The sequence below is a fragment of the Oratosquilla oratoria genome, chromosome 5 (assembly GCF_046742065.1).
Source record: "Oratosquilla oratoria isolate Oo_2021 chromosome 5, ASM4674206v1, whole genome shotgun sequence".
In the NCBI taxonomy this organism is placed as follows: domain Eukaryota; kingdom Metazoa; phylum Arthropoda; class Malacostraca; order Stomatopoda; family Squillidae; genus Oratosquilla; species Oratosquilla oratoria.
In genome coordinates, this window is record NC_134781.1 from 76,846,647 (window position 1) to 76,860,493 (window position 13,847).

Below are 13,847 nucleotides of genomic sequence, written 5' to 3' on the forward strand. Positions count from 1 at the left end.
GAGGTGGCAAAAAAATAAAATTAAAATAAATAAATAAGTAAATAATAAAAATCCACTCCCACCCATTCCATCCCCACATACTCCACTCCCATTCAACCCCCTCCCTCCCTCTTACCTTGGCTCCTCCTGGATGACGGGTCATCCCTGCATCTCGTCCATTGCCCTGGATCAAAAGCAGTGTCGCAAGACACAGCACATCCACAGCAAGGCCGCTTCATTTAATCGGCGACCCCACCCCCTCATGCAGAAAAAGAGAGGACGGGGAGAAATCCCTTCGGGCTGCGTCAAATTATTTTTCACACATACTCCCTCAACCCCCATCCCCCACCCACTCCCCCTCATGCATCACAACATCATCCATACACAACCATTCTCCATTCACCCCATCTTCTGTTTCCTCCCGTCTTTCCTCAACAGACATTCCCCTCTTTCCCAATGCCTCTTTTACCCCATCCATCCATCTCGTCCTTGGTCGTCCCCTCATGTTCACTTCTCCCATCTTTCCTCAACAGATAATCCCCTCTTTCCCAATGCCCCTTTTACCCCATCCATCCATCTCGTCCTTGGTCGTCCCCTCATGTTCACTTTTTCCATCTCTGCCTTCCACACCTCCTTTACTATTCTTTCTTCACTCATTCTTTCCAATACTCTTTCATCAACCCTATCTACCAACTACCTTTCCATCCCTGTTCTCCTTCTCACCTCCTCATTTCTCACATTATCCAGTCTAGCAACCCCTATCATACTTTTCAGGCACCTCATCTCAAACACATTCAAACTCCTCTCTTATGTTCCATGTTTCTGCCCTATACAGTGTTGTCGGAACAATCACTCTTTCATACAATCTCTTCTTAGCATATATTCCCAGATGTCTATTTCTCATTACACTTTTTAACACCCCAAGGCACTTACTCCTCTCAATCTACATTCTACCTCCACCTCCACTCCTCCCTTTCCCGCTACATTCGCACCCAAGTATTTAAAACTATCCACTTCCTCCAGTCTCTCTCCCTTAATACTTCCAGTCTGCTGCCATAACAACACCAATTATAATATTAATGATAATAATGATAATAATAATAATAATAATAATAATAATAATAATAATAATAATAATAGTAATAATAGTAATAATAATGATAAGGATAATAATAATGATAATAATAATAATGATAATAATAATAATAATAATAATAATAATAATAATAATAATAGTAATAATAATGATAATTATAATGACAATATGTCCTCATTTGGGAATGTCGTAGGAGTAGAGACGGAAGGTCGCCCACTAAATGGGAATTTGGCTAAACAATTTGGCGAGATATGAATTTGGCTAATGAATTTGGCGAAATGGGAATTTGGCTACATAATATGGGGGAAATGGGGATGGTTCAAAGTCGACAGGGCTCAACCACCTTTTGGTCCCTTTACTTCTCTTCCTTTATCCTTAGCAACGTACCTGAAACAACACGTGATCAGAAACTGATAAGCCCTTATCTTATATTTCACTGAATAACGGAGGACTAGCTCATGTATGGGTAACTGTGAGGGAGGAATATTGTTGGAACCAAAGTCTCTTTATCAAACGAGCTCATGATAATGTATCTTCTGTTAGCACACAGATGATCCGGGAATATCTCCCATAATATTGCAAACATATTTTCGTCGTTATTTCATATTTTCTATGTACGACATTTTCCTTGTGCTGTGTTGTAAATACGAATATGAAGACCTAACAACAATGAAAAATATATTTCTTTAGATTTAGAGAAATATATTTCTTTAGAAATATATTTCTTTAGAAATATATTTCTTTAGAAATATATTTCTTTAGAAATATATTTCTTTAGATTTAGAGAAAAATATATTTCATATGTCATCGTTATGTATTTGATATATTTTATGCAATACTTGTTATGATTGATACGATGTTTTGTAAACACAATTGTAATAATACTACTCGAGAAATTTCGTAGTTTTGTAGTATGCCGTGTACGAGGTTCGATGTACTCCTGATTAGTTCCTTTATAAGAAAACCCTACATCAAGGCATAATATGGAGTCGCAATTTCTTCAGGGCATTTCCCCGTACTTGTAACAAAATTTAGATGTAAATATTTCTGTCGTGGGAAGAAAATAAGGAGGCGCGGGTCAATCTGGCAACAACGATAATACACTTCATCGTTGACAAGAAAAGTGGCAACGTTGCTCTCACAATAAGAGAATCTTAAGAAGAAAAATTAATTCACTCTGGTGCACTGAGTCACTGAGCTCTGTGTAATTAACTTTTGTAGTTCCTTCACTTAATTTGCAGTTGTAAAAACAAGTTCGACATTTGTTTCGTGTAGATTGGTATTTTGTAAATAAAGACAATGAAAACGGTTGTATTATAATTCATCACGGATGAACGAACGTTTTTTCTTCTTCTAACTTCTATTGCCGAGACAATACCGGACGATTTTTTTTATTTGAATTAAAATAATTTTATCAATAGACGGTAGGAAAATGCCAAATATCTTGCTTCTTTGACTTGCCATGTTCATTCCCCAATTGTTATTCTTAACTGGACTGTCATTTTCATCTGGTCACTTACTCTCACTGCCGTTGGCTGCCGCGGGATGGATTCGTCACGATGTTTCATTGTTTGTTTGTTTGTTTGTATTTCCCCGGTTCTCCCCCCCCCATACACACTACCTCCCTTTCTCTCCATGTGCACACACACACACGTGGAAGTTAGAAAACGTAGGACTTCAAGGAAGCATATACTCTAATGGAATGGATAAAATATTTCTGGAATGGTAGGCGCATGCGAACAGAAGTGAAAGATGAAACTTTGGATCAAAGAGGAGTCTAGTGGGGTACCACAGAGTTCTGTACTGACACCAGTATTTTTGTTGTTGTTGTTGCACACCAATGATGTAATAAATGGAATAAGTAGTTACGTTAAACTATTTGCTAATTGTGCCAAAACCACACATAAAAAGTGAAATGTAACGATGATTTGAATTGCAGTAGATAAGGTTGATGAATGAAGTCAGGAACAGAAGGTAAGATTCAGTGCAAAGATATGCAAAACATTGAGAAAAGACTCAGAACAAAAAGAGACTGAGGGTGCTGAGGGGGTAGTCGCTGAAAAATTATATAAATAGAATATCAGGGGAGACATATAAACTACTCATGAACATAAAAGTGGTATTTCATTATATGGGTGAAGATATGATGAAAAACAAAAATTACCTGCACTACACCGAAATAAATAAAAGAAAAATAGAAAGATTACAAAAGGCAGTTGCTAGAATGATTCCCTGCCTGGTTGATAAAACATAAATAACAGCAACAACAATAACAACAACAATATTAATAATAATAATAATAATAATAATAATAATATGGTTTAACGTTACATACTCCTATCGTAAGGCTAGGATGCCTTACAGAGGACTTTGTAGCGTGAAAATTATTGAACCATGCCCTTAGTTCAACTTCGCCGGTGGCAGGATTCAAACCGCCATCCCCTAGACCTTCGCCGCAAGTAACGACGCCCTAACCCATTCAGCCAGTGATAACATAACATTGATAATGGTAATAATAATAATAATGATAATAATAATAATAATAATAATAATAATAATAATAATAATAATAATAATAATAATAATAATGATAATAATAATAATAATAATAATAATAATAATAATAATAATAATAATAATAATAATAATAATAATAATAATAATAATAATAATAATAATAATAATAATAATAATAATAATAATAATAATAATAATGATAATAGGTTCATTGATTTAACAGCGATGCAGTGTACTGTTTGAGCTAATTTTAGGACTAGAGTAAATTGAGTTATTAATATGCACTCTAGACGTTATGGCTCTGCTCTTGTAGCGGCCAGTCCTCGGGCCTCTGATGAGCATATGAGAGGAGACTGGAAAAGCGGACAACCCACATCGGAGGAGCAAAGGCGGGATATGACAACAATAATCAGAACAGAGAAACATAAAAATTAGAAAAGACAGAGAGGATTTCTTCGTGTAAGATGAAAGAACGTGGAGAGACAGTAAAAATAAATAAATAACCGGATAGCTTAAAAGAAGAAGAAGCAAAGTTGTCTACATACATGCACTGGTCTGTGGATAAAAACAAATACATTGCACTTTGATAAGTGGAAATACAGACCCCATGAGCCTCCAACCCCGTACACTACAATTGGGTAAATTGGACAATTAGGCAAATACACACACACACAATTGCAGCGCTGTGTTTCTGTCTCCCGTCAGTAGACATCATCCCCATCCCCTCCCCCCTTCCCTCACTCCTCTGCGGCCAGGTGTGCAGGTCTGTTGCAAGATGGAGTCGGGGAGAGTGTGTGTGCGCGCATGCTGTAGGAGTGTAGGTGAAGGTGAGGGATAATGGGAGAGAAGTGACTGCTCCTTCGCCAGCATAATATTGTCAAGGCGGCGACGTGCATGATGTTCCATTCTACCTAACATCAAAATGAACAATTTCGAGTTCTACATGCATAGAGAGAGAGAGAGAGAGAGAATCACTGGGAAATACGACGTATAAAAAATCAGTGCGCTAGTGGGAAGTTATTCCCACGATAAGTCTCAGGTACATCTTGCATTCATTTACGGCATCAAGTCAGCACCACACGCCTAACTTGGAAATATCTTACATTTAATTTTGGGAACTACTTATCTAGCTTCTAAAGTATATATTTCTAGGAGCTCTAGAACAGAAGCCTTCAACGTGAGCAAATGGGCGATGGTATGATTTAAAGTACACCAGTAGACATAATAAGAAAAACCTAGATTCGAGTGAAAATAGTCTAATATAAAATGGCTGTATGTTTTTTTATTTGTAAAAACATTAATGCACTGTAGTTTTACAGTTATATCCAATGTAAAAAAGAAACGCAACAAATAATTTAAAATGTGAGGCCACAGGAACGCTTCCGGTGATGTCTCCAGGCAACAGACATATGACAAGTCACGACATATCGATCTGTTTCCATATGGTGACATGATTTTTTTGTATTTACTTATAACTGAGCTATAGTCATTTATATACTTATTTATTTTAGCTTTTGCCAACCGATTCCATTCAGTTGGGGGGAAGTTGGAGATAATCAGGGTCTCAACGAGACTATCATTGATACAGCATATTGACTCAATACTAATACCGTTAATGCCATGAATAATATCCCTATAGTTTAAAAAATATGTTATGTAATACGGTTTATTGCGCAATATAGATCGTGTCGCTGCTTTACAACAGTGCATTTGTGGTCGTTGCCTTCGTTGCTCTGCTCATTCATAACGGAAGCCCCTCCCTCTACCCCAACCCCCACCCTGACTCTTTCCGCGCGCGCGAAAAATCGTTTAGTTCCGTCTTGTTTGCTTCCAAGGTCTCTCTTGCTTTCTAACCCACCCATAATGTTCATGTGTGTTGGAGGAGGGGGAGGACATGTGATATGGTCCATCGAATCTTTACCTTTTCTCAATGGCGAGACTAGAACATACTGTGGCCACTGAAAGACTGGATGATCCTTAAATTCTTGAATTGTTCGAAGTTTATTTACGTTCTTTCGGGTATGTTCTCTTTAAGATCTTGAATTGTTCGAGGTTTATTTACGTAAACTCGTTGTCTCACGTAGCACCACAAAAATAATTCTGATGCCATCAAGTCTGGTGATCACGAAAGCCAAATTCATCATTATTTTTCTTATTATTTGTTCACCGATTTGAAGGCACCAGACTTCTGTTTATGGGAGAGCTTATGGGGAATATTAAAACCGAAATCCGACGTTTAGGACCTGAAATCTTGCGTAAGGTTATGGAAAATGTTATGGAGAGACCCTGTATTTGTGAGCAGAAAAAAGTTCATTTGAGTGGTATTGTTTTTTACACATAATATTGAAAATATTCCATTAATTATATTTCAAAATGAAATAAAAAAATGTGTTTGTAAAAGTTATTTTTGTTTTATATTCAGTCTTTCAGTGGCGAGATAAAGTATAAGTCCTTATAGTACCGATCTAGCAACCACAAGTAAAGATGGACGCCACATCTGGCTTCCACACCTTTTCTTCCAGTTACCTGACACACTGATAGTGACGAGCGTATGTTAGAAGGAGTTTTGCCGCAGTCAAAACAGCATTTGCTCTCCACATGTATTTGGATAGCCGGGGTAGATGACAATAACTGACATGTAGATTATCCCAATGTTTCCGGGCGTATTTGGGTCCTACCATCCTAACTGTTACAACCATTCTTGTGGAAAGCGCACCCAGAAAGTGCTTATCCATAGCTGTCGAGACATTCTCTACTACTGGTTAGCTGGTTAGCCTGACATACTACTAAGGACAGCCCCATTTTCTCACCCCAACCTCGTTGAGGAACTTGTGGTAACATACTAACCTTTCATCCAGGCATGTTGTTAGTGTCGATATCTTTTATAAGTGACATTAGTCCTAGTGCCTTATAACCTTGGACAAACACAAGGAAAGATACTGGAGGAGATGCAAGGGCGAAGGAATTCCTTGCGGAAATTAGTCAACTCGGTAGGAACAAAAACAGGTATTCGGTCAACCTCACTATCTTCGGGGCACCGACAAAAAATCAAGAAATATATTATTTAATGGATATGAAAACAAATAAGTAAATGAATGAACATATAGATAGATTAATCGAAAAATTAATAAACGGAAAATAAACAAATAAATAAGTAAATAGATAAATAAACGAAATAATGAAGTTGGCAACAGAAGGTGGCAAGATTACCGCACACGTGTGTGCAACAAGTACATTTGGCAAGTGGAGCGGACAAAGAAACGAGGAAAAACAAAACAGGCTGTTATCAGTATACCCAGATGCTTGGGTCTCTAAGAGAAAAAACATTATTAGATCAAGAGTGAGAGAGGGAGTTCCACAAAGAATAAATGGTGAAAAAAAACCAGTGTTAGGATCAGAACACATCCCAAGATCGATCATAAAATTCCGAGCCAAATTGGGGGTTACATTCTCCTTCCTCAACGAGTGGCGACCAGGGTTGAACTAAACGCCAGCAAGGTTAAATATGTTAAACAGGTACAGATCGTGTCTCAATGTCTTGGTACTGGACAGTGCATACTTTGAATATACATCCTTTTTAAAACGTGGCTGACTGCTACGTCACTAGCAATCCCTCTCGACCCTTCACAATATCGGCTGTAGTTACCTCTCTAATGTAATTCAACAATATATATATGTATATATATATATATATATATATATATACATATATTTATATACTATATATATATATATATATATATATATATATTGTTGAGACATTCTGACAGGTTGACGTAAGCGGAGTAGGAAACACAGGAGTTTTAGTCTTAGTCTTAAGACTCCTGTGTTTCCTACTCCGCTTACGTCATATATATATATATATATATATATATATATATATATATATATATATAGATAGAGAGAGAGAGAGAGAGAGAGAGAGAGAGAGAGAGACGCACACAGTTAAATCACTGGCGTGCACTTTGAATAGAGCGCTAGGTGAACACAATGCAGTGCATGATCAGTTTATAAGTTCTATTACTCCGACGCTGAGTGGGTAGGGCGCACACCACTACCACGCTCTGAGAGGCCGGTGCAGGGCGACACCTTACCACGCATATGGTTTCCTATTTTGTTTCTTTTCATGTGTATATAATGGAATTGACGCTAAAATTACTTGGGAAGACAGTTCATACTCCCTGCTGTACGATTATGCAATGGAAGTCATGAAATATTTTGATTAATATTCACCACAGAGATATCTTATAAACGATTATATTTGGACTAAGTGACGTCACGTTCACCGCAACCTGGGATCTATTAACCTTTTCGCTATGATGACGTCCTTTGCAGGCTATGTTCTGGCTAACGTTAAATTATCTAATTCAAATTCGGGTGTTATTCCGCGAGACTCACTAATTTAATCAATTTGGTGGCAACGCTGAATAAAATACTTAGGTCGTTTTCAGTACTGAAAGTGTCGAGGCCACTATACTAACGTCCGAAAAAAAATATCTGGTGTTTGCTTGCCTTGGTGTTGGTTGGGGGATGATTTTGCAAGGTCACATGGCTCGAACCACGTTCAATTGTAGAAATATTTTACTCGTAAGCATTGTTTGTTTCCAAATCGCCCAAACGACGCTCGCGCGGAAACAGTAAACATAAACGTAGAAAACTGTCGTTTAGTAATTTCTCAGTACATAACTCTTATTCACCTTTTTTACAAGTCACTAATGAATGCTTGAAAAAGTGACTCAAACCCTTTTAGATACGAATATATCTTAGCGAAATGCCCATGAACTTATTTTCAAAACAATAACTGTGTATATATTTACGGACAAGTGCCGTGCTGCATGCGCAGCAGTGACCTACAACGCCGAAGCGTGATCATGAATCTCCTTGCAGCAAAAGAATGACTACACTGCTTCTATGTACAGTCTGCCGCAGAGGTACGAGTACCAAACTATTCTATTGTTCTTGCTGCACAGGAACGACCAGTGATGGAGGTAGGTTTTTGTAATGGATATATAATAATAATGATAATAATAATAAAATAACAATAATAATTAATGATAATGACAATCAGTGGTAGTAAATGTTTCCATTGTTATAGAGCTTAAACTTGGAAAAAACTTGCACAACTTTCGTTGCCACTAAAAAAAAAAAAAAAAAAAAAAACATATATAGGTAAGGGAAGATGAGCCTTCGCCAGAAGGCGCATAACTGCGGCCAAAGCCGTCACCTTTCACCTATGTGCTTAAGAGATAGTTGGGACAGTTAACAATCACTGCTGGGAATCGGAGAGGAGCGCGAGATTCGAACCCACAAATAAGCGAATGCGAGCCAAGCACGCTTCCGATTAAGCCACCAAGTGAAACAGACAACGATAGTAAATAATACGACCATATGCAAATCGGATACATGACTCTTGAATTGCTATGTATTTGTTACAAACATATATTTTGGTGCCTAGGTCTTATTATTCTCCTCGATGCTATAAATGTCATCCACAATAAGGAGCATATTGTGAAGAACAATATGGCAGATACTCTACAACAAGAACTGTATTTTGTAATTGTGAACAATTGAAAGTGGTAAGAGACTTATGAAGCTGACTGTATGTACACACCTGGCCTGCCGTACTTACATGTTGTGCCGTGGAGCTAGTTTTATCACGGCAAACCTCAAATGATTTTAGTATTTATTCGAAATCGATTCTATTTCGCCAAATATTTTTTAATAAATCCCGTTTCAACCTCCCCCAAAACACACACACACACTCGCTAATCGCTATTTCACTATACGTCTTAACCTAACACAAGGGAATTTGATAGGGTAGAGGGGACCTTAGGAATAAGGAGAATGTCTGTCGAACAGAGAAGGGAGAGGGAGGAGTAGCTGAAGAATGGTTGTGAACGTACGATGAAGTGTTAAGATGGGAGGGAGGAAAGGAAGGTGGATGGGAGTGGAATAGGTGGGAGTGGGTATTTGCCTTTTGACTTTGGCTACCTCCCTGGCAAGGAAAAAAAAAATTAGTATATGGATGAATGGATATATAATTTTTTGGGTGGGAGGGTCGTTATGTTTTGAAACGGTGAAGGTAAACCTATGGAGGTGCTGTGTCTTGCTGCATTGCGTCTGACCCAGGCAGTGGGCGTGACATTGGGATGACCCTTCGTCCACAAGAAGCTTAGAAAAAAGTGTACAGTGAATAAGTTTATAAGAGGTTTGAACCTTTAGATATATGTATATGTATTATCATTATCAATATAACGGACATCATTATCATAAGTTTGGCGTTCCATGGCCATTTCTATATTACATTTCTTTTTAATTTTATTTACTTAATTTTTTCGTTGTGCTTTTCATAGCTTCGTTTTCTTTCAGGAGTCATAATTATGACCTCTGGCATATCCCACGCGTTCTGGGTCCCTTACCACATCTACTTTCGTATCCATACCATCATCAATGAATCTTCAAATTTCGATATATTTTCCATCCTCTATCAATGACCAACTTGTAGACCCTATTATCTTTTTATCATTGTATCGTTTATTTCGCTTATTTTACAGTTTATATGCATCACACGATTTTCAATCTGCGCACATATTTCAAGCGGAAATGTCCTTTCTGTGTCTGAGATTCTGATTATATAATACTCTATGATTGGGACACATCAATGCAACACTGCATGAACCTTTTCAGCATATTATCGTATGTTATATGTTTTATTCTACCTAACATCAGATGTTTTTATTTTCGCCATCGATTGAGATTCCGTTGGACTCGGTTCAATCCTCAACCAAACAAAACACCGGCGTTAGTTGTTAGCATACAATACCCGATACCTTGGGTCTGTTGTGTTACACTTTCTCGACAAGTATGTTCAGCGAGTGAGAAACAGCACAGCTGGTGATAAGACATTATCTTGTCCCTCAGTCAGCCAACACATACCAGGCTTTAACACAACAACTGTACAAGACATAAATACAATTACCGCGGTACTCGGCTCCACACCTACGTATATTTCAATCTTGCTATGTTCGCTTATGTCTTATTCGAAAAAAATCATAATAAGCAGTTATTATTATTAATGAATGATCATAAGGATGTAATGAATATTTTGAATTAAATAATAATAACAATACAATTACTGTTCAACAGAAACACTTAGCGATATTCAACTGACAGGTCGACCAAGCCGGTTTAACATAATTTGGAAGTGTTCGGTTTAATGCATTAGTGGACTACGTTTATATATGAAAACACTTACATGCACAAACGTACCATATGAACATGTTTCTGCATATTGTGTTACATATCCTGGCCAATGTCCTCGTACAAATAGATAAGTGGAAGATATCTTCCTGATAAGCCCAACAACTTAATTCATAGAATACCATTCAGTGGCAGTCATCACACACTTCGAACTTCATCACGGCATCGCAATTTTAGGCATTTTATCTAGCTTATGTAAGACTATTTCATTCAATTGGAGGACGTGCTCCAGATTATAGGTTCCATTTCGTCTGGAATTAGAAAGAGTAATAATGTTAAGATTTTGGAAAGTTAATCAGATTATTCAGTATTACACTAGATGAAGATCCGTGAAGTATACAGCAAGACTTGACATATTAACCCTTTCGCAATATTTTACGACTTTAGTTATATGTTCTACCTACAGTTGGGTGATTTTAGTCAGCTATGGGAAACCTTCCTATGCAGCAAAAAGGTTAAATCTCACTAGTTTCATGTCCTATTACATATATCCCACTATAACAAATGACAGAATTTTCTTGCTAAGCGATAGATTCGGATGGACAACCAAATAATCAAGATTTTATTTCTGGAGACGCCCCAAGGGCCTGATAGTCTCCAGAGTGAACCCAAGATTTCTATCAGCTTTAAGCATAGCTCCTCCACTTTTTCATTAATGGAGAGCTGACAATTGGCGACTACTCACTTCATCCTTCAACCAACCAGTGACATAAAATCAGACACCCACTTACACAACACAATCTATGGTCTAGCACTTCTGCACTCCACAAGTACAAGATAGCTGCCACGAATACAAGAACAAAAAGGTAGCAAAATAACTTTACATTGAACAGAATGTCAACATTACCTCAAAAAATCATCAGCACTACTACTCATCCTTGACAAACATAAATCCAAGAAAGACCCAGCTCTCAATCATTGGCCAGACCCTTAATCAATCAATACATTGCCCTAAGTCTCTCTTGCAAGAGAGTCACAGCTACCACTAAACAAAAAATATACAATTCTGGACTTAATATTTAACACACACATGACAATTCATCACTCACAATACAATAACCCTCATAGGAACAAGGAACTGAATCACTTACAACTATATGGCAACATAAGTAATTTTTAAATGGGAAACATATGGTTGTGGGATGGGTGGAGGGTGGGTGCGTACCTTGGTCAGCTACCTCCTTTGTGAGAGGGCAGAAACCTTTTGGTATATAGATATAGCAAACACAGGAATTGGACAACATAACTTATCACAGTATACAAACTCATAAGAACTACTTTAATCTATGTATCTACTCTTTGGTTCCCAAAATTAAAGAAAAAGTAAATATACACACAACTCCATGAAGCCTTAAGAAAAATAACTGGCAATAATAACACATCTCCAATAATTAATCCATCTTTACTCAGAAACAAAAGTCCTACCCTTTAAGACACATGAAAATTATCAGCAGAGTTCTATTAAATAAACTCAAACCCATATACCCAACACATCTAATAACCTCAATTTAGGATAAAACAAGAAAACCAAAATTCACAATACACTACCCATACATTTACTATAACTTACCTCTTGCATAACACAATCTAGGAACCCTCAAACCCACATACTCATGAAATCACACAAACTTAGACCAAAGGATATGATAAGAAAACAACATATGCAGCCCACTACTTATTCTGTTAGTACAGGATGAAAGAGCATCAATAGGAAAGTAAAGAAAACTAAAGAAATAAGATTGTAAGATTCAGGAGGTATAGCTTTCCATACAGATGTATCAATTTGTGGAACAAAGTAGATGAAGAAATAATTCAGGCAGACAACATAAATAAATCCAAAGTAAAGTTAAATAAATGGAGATGTAGAGATGGGACCCCATGAGTATAACTCCAGCTCTGTGTATTATCAGTCATTGCCTCAAGTTTCACAAAGGGGAAAACCCGCAGCCTTACAGTGGCTGGTAAATAGCCTTTGTAACCTCCCACAGATCTTTCTGGGAATACACTTTGAACTGTTGTTTGTACTGTATCAGTGTGGAACTTTCTGTGTTATTGGCTCAAACTTGTCTCTTAACTCTCTTCAACTACCTCCAATCCTCTGCCTATCACCCATAAATTTACCTCCCATATCACTCCATCCAAGTACATATTGTACAGCCATGGTGACATAACACAATATTGATGCAGCCCCACCTTCACATGTAACCACTCACTCCCAACTCATATAAAAGCTTCTAACTGCCCTTAACAACTTTGCCCCAATCCCATTAATCTGTAATCCCTCTCACAATACCTATTCATCCTGTCGTAACACAGCTCAACAAAATTTTTGTTGCATTGATATCAACCACTGGTGTAATCTATTTTAAATGTACTGATTTCAAATATGATATTATTATTATTATTATTTTTTTTTTTTGCAATTGAGGTATTTCAAAATATAAAAATTTTATGTCTTAGTTTTACTTGCATCGTTGTCTATCAGAAGAAACATGTGATTAAACTCTCATTAAATTAGCTGGTGAATAAAAAAAGAAAATGTGACATAGTCTAAATTTATTCACAACACAATTTGAAACATGTTCCATCAACACAAAGGTTAAAATTTATATGAAACTCATTGTTAGGTAAGAAATTGGTTGCTATGAAGATACAAAGCTCAGTTACATTTTAGTCAGGCAGGAATTTGCACTTGAAGCTCTTGCATTTGTGGATGGTCTCAGGGCAATCTTTTTTAATATTCCAGCAGTAGTCTGCCATCATAAGTTTGTTCCATCTCCCTTAGTAGCACTCCTCCATGGTCCTGATGGAACCTCTCGCTTTCCTCGTAGCTTACTGCCCCAAAGTTCTCAGGAAATCTGTCAAGATAACTGTGCAGGAAATGGAGTTTGACACTCATGTTGTATCCTAGGTTATGAAAAGCTGACAACAAGGTTCTTACAAGGGTTTCATAGCTGTCAATCTTTTCATTACTGAAAAAGTTTTCCTTTACTGC